General features: G+C 36.0%; 2 protein-coding genes across 5 annotated transcripts in view; both read right to left on the bottom strand.

Moving 5' to 3' along the window:
• LOC113824663 (glutathione S-transferase C-terminal domain-containing protein homolog) overlaps nt 1–5,323 on the bottom strand; it is an 8,338-nt gene extending 3,015 nt beyond the window's left edge. The window contains exons 1-2 of one of the 2 annotated variants that reach the window (XM_070143762.1): nt 5,241–5,323; nt 1,727–1,884 (exon numbers count right to left, since the gene is read on the bottom strand). The gene's annotated coding sequence lies outside the window, so the exon portion shown is untranslated. Of the gene's footprint in view, nt 1–168; nt 281–1,726; nt 1,885–5,240 lie in introns of those variants that run through there. The other variant, XM_027377423.2, reaches the window with a different exon arrangement.
• Nucleotides 5,324–6,368: 1,045 nt separating this feature from the next.
• Brms1 (breast cancer metastasis-suppressor 1-like protein) overlaps nt 6,369–7,500 on the bottom strand; it is a 12,797-nt gene continuing 11,665 nt past the window's right edge. The window contains exon 7 of one of the 3 annotated variants that reach the window (XM_070143766.1): nt 6,369–7,500. This exon is cut by the window's right edge and continues 288 nt beyond it. The gene's annotated coding sequence lies outside the window, so the exon portion shown is untranslated. The other 2 variants (XM_070143768.1, XM_070143767.1) reach the window with 2 other exon arrangements.

Here is a 7,500-nt window from a genome sequence, read left to right as displayed (position 1 = left end):
TTTTTTAGCTAAAACTATTATCATTTGGGGTATGTTTCTTGATTTATCTATCAAGTTGAGGGATGAAATGCAGGAAACAAGTCATACAGGTTACAAATCTGGCAACATTTGGCAAATGTTCCCGTGTCAGTTGCCAAATTTTCCCAGATATGTAACTCCATAACTAACCTCTATTTCAATCCGTATTAATACCATAAACCTGATTCTTGGTCACATTATGAACGGGGTTGGATTTTTTTTTTCGGAAATTCGTCTGCTAAACGGAAACAAAAGACGACCGACTGATGACGTCATTACTGAAGTATTTTGGTTAATTCCTGAATGAAGATGGACTGATGCAAATAGTACTTAAAACAACATTGAATTATTGTATCACGTTCAAACAAATTGAAAATTGAAATTGCTGAAACCATCATGGTATGAATAGATATAATATAATATACCGAACGTCATCACAGCAGAAATTTCAACCGATGTCACTTCAGCTGGGACTTCCAGCTAGGCATCACCCAAGACAGAGCCACAGTTCCACAGAGTGACTTTAAACCTTAAGCCCTGCATTACGTTCACTATGAATAGTCTTGTACTTTTTGATAAATGAAATTTAAGAGTTCAATGTCGCAATTCTTAAGTTATACATCTAGAACATTTTCTATAAAGATATGCGGGTAAATTAAAAGGGCAACTCAAGTAAATTCCCAGTGTATACTGTCTACACAGAAAGGAATGAGCGGTCTGCTATAAGACCACAGAAAATGGATGGTTAGACCATTTCTACACTGCAACTAATATGTCGGCTTGACTGTCGATGTGCTGCGGAAATCTCGCAACATGTAACCTAGGAACGAGGGCAGAGGACTATTATAAACAAACTAATTCACTGTATATTTGGCTGAACATAATTCATGGGAACATTACAATACCCGTGTATGATAACAGCATGCTAGTAATAATGAATATCTTTTATTTTCCCAGTATTGCATTATAACAATGTTAACTTATTTTTCTTCTACAAAAGGATGTTCTCCAATTATGAGATCGCGGCACGGCGATTAAACGAAAGAAAATGTGCCATTCTCATTTATGGGCTAGTGCTTTATACCAACCACAAATTAGGAAATAGGTAATCCAAAAGCAAATTTAGTATAATTACCAATGAAGCAAATGATTGAACCTCGAGGGAAACATACGCAGTGGTGGTGCGGAATGTTGATGATGAGAACGTCATGAAAGTAATGCTCGACCTTGTAAACGTTTATGAGGGGACTGAGGCAGGTTCCCCTGGGGAGAGTATATAATATGCATATTGACAGTATAACTTTGATATTCCCTTGTGTAACCTCATGTGATTTGTATGTGATGCGTATCCCACAGTCTCCACATATGCGCAAGTGAGGCATCAACAACTTTACCAAGGTCATGGTATGACCGCATTCGGTATACACACACACACACACACACATATATGTATATATATATATATATATATATATATATATATATATATATATATGTATATATATGTATATATATATATATATATATATATATATATATATACACACATATATATATATATATATATATTTATATTTATATATATACATATATATATATATATATATATATATATATATATATATATATATATATATATATATATATTTATATTTATATATATATTGCAAATAAACGTAAGGACGTACTGAAAAAAACAACTACCAACCGTTTTGTAAAACAAAACCACATAATCTTCTACTTCCTTGTGCCAGGTGATGGTTATCCTACCACGAAGACGTTGCAAGGACCTGAAGCAGTGGCAGCTCAGTGCCACACCTCAGTAGCGTCAACGTAGTTTTAGTCTATGTCAGCCATGCTTCATTCCTGTTGAATTATTTTTGTTACCCACATTAGGTAGCTCTCCTAGCTCTGCATGAAATAGATCCATGTGACACTTCATATCATCTACTTATACAACAAATCTACTTTGGGGCAGAACGGTTTACCCAATCTACCAGACTATGACATTAACATGGTTGAGGATATCTGATTGACGTGCAGAACTTTTAAGATTGTTGCTTACCAGAAAAAAACCAACAAACTATGACACCTAGCTTCTCATTAAAAATATACACCTTCATATGCCGTTGTTAACCGATTTGATATTCGAAGTGCAATGAATCAATGCTTACAATTATCAAACGCATTACAACTAAATGCGTTGAATATGTTGGCACCAGTTTCTTGGATTTGTGAAGGAAATGCAAGCGATGTAGGTGCATTTTATAAGAAAATATATTTTAAAGACGATGATGGCCATTGCTTCCATGTTGTGAACAAAGTATATCTAGTGGCTATTTATTCTATGCTGTTGAATGTTGTTACATTATTGGCTTACATAATGTATTCATGAAATATTGTTTTACACAGTGCCATGGAAATAATAATAATATTGTATTTTCAAGTAAGTATGTTCAGATGATCTTTTGCATTATAAATATAAGTTGAATATACAATTCTCAATTCTGTGTGTGTGTGTGTGATAAAAAATAACAAGTACATAGGTAAATAAATATTGCCAGCTGAAAATTATTTCTACTTTCAAGATCTTGGTAATCTCAGTGACTAAGGTCCCAAATATTATCTTAAGATATTGGATCCCAAATTTTTTGTCCCATTCTATAAAACAGATATTATCAGTGCATAATCTGAATGTGTAATATATCAAACTCTCTCTCTCTCTCTATTATATGCAAACACCCACACACAAAAGATGATAATGAACCTCACTGAATATAATATCAACAAAAGAAAGTTATTAAAAATGTTGAAAAATAATAAATCCTGCCGTCTACTGGTGTATATTTTTTCCAGATAATAAGGATAACATTATTAACAATGATAATGATGATATCAACAATGATAGTATTGACAACAAAAGGGTAAAGAAGAGTTAAAGATAAAGATAAAATGTGTTAGATGTCAAAGATTGGAGTACATTGGAGGACAGTATGGGAGTGAAGAGGGAAGAGCAAATGAAGTAGAGCAGAGATTAGTAAAAGAGGAAGGGTTGAGAGGGTAGGGTGATTGAGTGAATTGCTTTATATCTGTGATGGGAAGAAATAAGGAAATTGCTCAAGGAAAACAGATATAGCTGTTGGAGAAGTAGGAGCATTAGTAAGAGTAGAAGAATCCAGGAGAAAAGAAATGGGGACTGGGGAATGTGGTGAAGTATCAGAAAAAGTATCAAGAGGGGAGGGGTCTGGAGGACACTGTTGTGACAGAAGTGATTCATGTGAGCATTCAGGTGGGAGCGGTAGAAGGTTGGTGGGGGATACTTGAGGAGGAGGATGGATATCAGTAAATACTTTAAATGTAGGTATAGGAACAGAGGGATTGGAGGGTGGATGAGGGAGTAGTGTATTCCCTTGGGTCATGTTTAGGAAGTTTTGGATGTCTTCCAGTTTCTGAATACGAGTTGGGTGAAGAGGACTAAGAAACAAAGGTTCTCTTAGGAGGAGGAGAAGAGGGGATAGATATCTGAGGAGCAGAGGAAGAGGAAGATGTAGGAGAGGATGTGGTAAGAGGTGAAGTAGAACGTTTAGGTTGCCTGGCATGAGAAGTAAAGTGAGAAGGGGTAGGTATCAAGGAAGTGGTAGAATGGAGTATCTGGATTTAGACTGGAAAAAGAATTTGACTGGGGGATAGGGGGAGCAGAGCTTGGATGGTCTGAGGTAAAGGGAAAAGATACTGTGGGAGATGCTGAGACATCTTGAGAAGATGAGAGACGAGCAGTGAAAGACAGTTTAGGAAAAAAGAAAGAGAAAAACCTTGTCGCCTTGCTTCCTGTCTTGCCTCATGGAGGGTGAGGCCTAGTTTGAATGTGAGAACTGCTACCTCACATACAAGCTTATAGGCACTGCAACTCCTATAAAATACATTATGGGAGCCACAACAATTGGCACATGTACATGACTGAGCAGGATAATTTGAATGTTCATGACGAGGTTGAGCATATAGAGGGCTGCAGACTGTGGAGCGACAGTGTCTGGTTGTGTGGCCAAAATGCCAACATTTCTGATATTGATGGGGAATGGGTCAATATGGTTGTACACTCCACCAATGTAAACTTCATGGTGGAGGTTGTGTCTACGGAAGCTAATCTTGGCAATATTGGTATGGGACTTATACTTGGAAAAATAGTGTATCACTGTACTAACACTGCATTGTAATCAACAAGGCAGGTAAGTAAGTCACTTTCACAGTCTGACCAGTTCTTGTTGGGGATAGGAAAAGCAGTTGGAGAAACAGAAACAAATCCACTACAGGTATTCAGAGAGGGGTGAGGTTCAGTAGGAATGGGTTTGCCAGTGAGGTCAGTTAGGGTAGATAGTGCAGAAGCCTAGAATTAAGATATAACTGACAAGGTGTGAATGATCAGTATGGCTGCAAAAGGAAACTTTACCTACTTGTTTTTGGAGACACTTGAAAAAGAAGGGTAATTTCAGAGGAAGAGGTTGTGGGGGGAATCACAAAGAATCAATACAACTTGGCTGGGCCAAAGGAAGTACTCAAAAGGATTGCAGAGATGGAGGCAGTAGAAGGACGAGGGCAAGAGGAAGATAGGGTGGTGTGAAGTGGAGTAGTTCTGTGAGGGGGAGGACAATAAGGATGAAGAGTAGTAATATGGGAAGAAGGGGTAGACTTTGAAGAAGACTGTGCAGTAGGAGAGGAGAAAGTTGGGCGAGAGGAAATGATGCATTCTAAAGCTTGAGTAATGACCTAGGTAGGTGGTTTAGAATGGATACAGTTGTCAGTGACCGTCAAGGACGGGGTATTAGTATCAGTGGTCAGAGCCATGGTCAAAAGTGGGGCAGGGGTTGGAAAACCATCGAAATTGAATTAAGATAGGCTAGTTGATGTAAGGGCAAGCCTTAATGCTCCTAATAAGGGTAAACAGTCTTCACTATTGGCCATGGTGAGCCTGAATAAAATGGGAAAAAGAAAGTTTACTCCTCAGGGTCCTCATACAAGGTAAGGGCTAGGCAATTAACCAAGGGAATACCATGCCCATGGCTCCTGGAGACTGTTCATGACTGAAACAATGCCAGCCTTTCATCCTTTCAGCACGGCTCTCACACCTTAGAAATGGGACAGAAGGGGATAAAGATATGGAAGAGGAAAGGAGGAGAAATAGGTTGAGGTGAGGGCTGAGGCACAATGTAGGGGATCACCCCTACCTTGAGCCTCCGTCTACTAAGCACCCCCACGACAACAACGAGCAGGGTACTGGGAGGGGGCAGCCAATCAAGCCATCACCAGTGCTGGCTGCCTTTGTGGTCAGTTGAATAGAGGAATGCAACACTAAGATACTGAAAAATAAACACTTCTGTGTTTCAGATATTACAGAAATAACAATTAATGCTATTTAAATCAATTTGTAAATTGAAATTTAATAGCACAATCAGCCTTTAAATAGTTTCCCAACAGTGATTTTAGCAATGTTGCAGTAAAGGCTAATGATTTCCTGCCAAGTATATTCTGACTAGTTAATGTTTGCAGACATCTTAAATATTTGGTACAAATTCTATGCTTCACTTTGTAATATGATACCAAGTTTAGATATTGGAATAATTTTTGCTAAGGTGTGGTGCAGTACCAAGAGCCATAGCTGAATACTGTCTTATTGAGGACAATTGTTGTTCCTGTTCTGAATCATTATTTTTCTATACCAATGGTTCCCACCCTTTTATATTATATACTTATAAAAACAATTGTCATTATAAACATTGTTATTAGCAACATATAACAACATTTTTAATGGTATTAACAGTGATGAAAGTAAAAACTTCTTTTTCTGAAAACTCAAGTGATGAAGTAAACATGGGAAAGCTAGTAGTATTTAGTCCTTGATGACTAGGTACTTCTAGGACCATTTTTGTGTTAACAAAATAAATAAAGTAAAATTAATGGGCTGGGTATATTTACACAAGACCTCCTAGCATTAATGGGTTAAATCTAATTTCTTAGTAATTTAAGATAAATTAAATGGTACTCTGAAAAAGCATTCAACAAAATTATACAGACATATTGGAAGAATGCACACCTGCTATTTTCTTAAAAGGGTAAAAAATGATGCCAGGAGTGAAGCTGAATTTGATCTAGTCTTGACCAACATCAGCACTGCTTGTAGACTTCGCCTGGTGAGGGATGGCATGAAATATATACCCAAATACGGAAACTGCTAGCTGAACTTTTACATTAACATGTAAGGAATTACCATAACACCAGGAAATTATAATCATATGATTGAGGTTTTACCATTCAAATGAGGAAGTTTTATTTTCAGAGGGGAAAACATACCAATATATTATTCATGTTTATTATAAAATTAACAAGAAAAGGGTTTTGCCTAATATATTACCAATACTTTATAGCTGAATCTTAGGCACAGGGACCCAGATATTGTAGTTGGTGTAAACTCTTGAATAACCCTAAAAATGGCTTTATCTCTGCAATGTAGATATTCTTGATTATCAAATATGATCACATCTTGGTACATTAAATCAAATTACTATGAAGAGCATGAACACAAGTCATGTCCACTGTTATTTTAATTTGTAAATTGTTTACATAGAGAAGGCTACATAACTGCTTAGTCACCAAGGAGTCAAATATTGTCCTACCTATCTCAAACTGTTTACAATTTTCCTTGATATTTGCCAAGATATTTTTTTCTTATTCTATTATTTTTATTGTTATTAGTATTTTCATAACATTATATTAACCATAATGTCAATAACAATGATAACAGTATAGATATCAACACACTAGAAAAAATCACTTTCCTGCAAATTCGACGGATGGGGAAATCAGGCACAGTCATTAGAGCCTACTAACTGACTCGTTGGAGGCTGAGCACCTGTGGAGCCATCTGTGTGCAATGAAATTCACAAACTACAGTAGACAGTTTAAAACCTCCAGACAAGGGGTTAAATAGCAGATTTTACCATGGCCATGGTTTTATAACTGATAAGTTAATTATCATTACTGGTGTGCCAAGCTAGAATATGTTCAAGTCTTGCTACCTTTTTAATATTGCAACCAGTGCCGTAATGCCATAAATGTGGGAAAGACTAATAATTATTGATGATAATAATAATAATAATTACAAAAATAATGATAATAAATAGTAAAAATAATATAATAACATTAATACAATACTAATAAAAAAAAAATTACTATTCATTTAATAACCATTGTTATTTCAGCTGATATTTCAACCTGAATAATACCTACATATCTGGTATTTGTGCATGCAGTTTCAGCTCTGCTGTCAAATTTTGGTACAGCATGGCATTTACATCATAAGACAATGACCTGATACATAATTCTAAATTTTGCAATAAAATTTCTTTTAACTGAAACCCTTATTTTTTCTTATAACCTACTGACTAAAAAATATTTCCTGTCATAGATTTATCAAAAAGAAAGGTTACT

Source organism: Penaeus vannamei, chromosome 31 (assembly GCF_042767895.1).
Source record: "Penaeus vannamei isolate JL-2024 chromosome 31, ASM4276789v1, whole genome shotgun sequence".
NCBI lineage: Eukaryota > Metazoa > Arthropoda > Malacostraca > Decapoda > Penaeidae > Penaeus > Penaeus vannamei.
The sequence above is the reverse complement of the archived record's forward strand: the minus strand, read 5'-3'. Positions and strand labels throughout refer to the sequence as shown.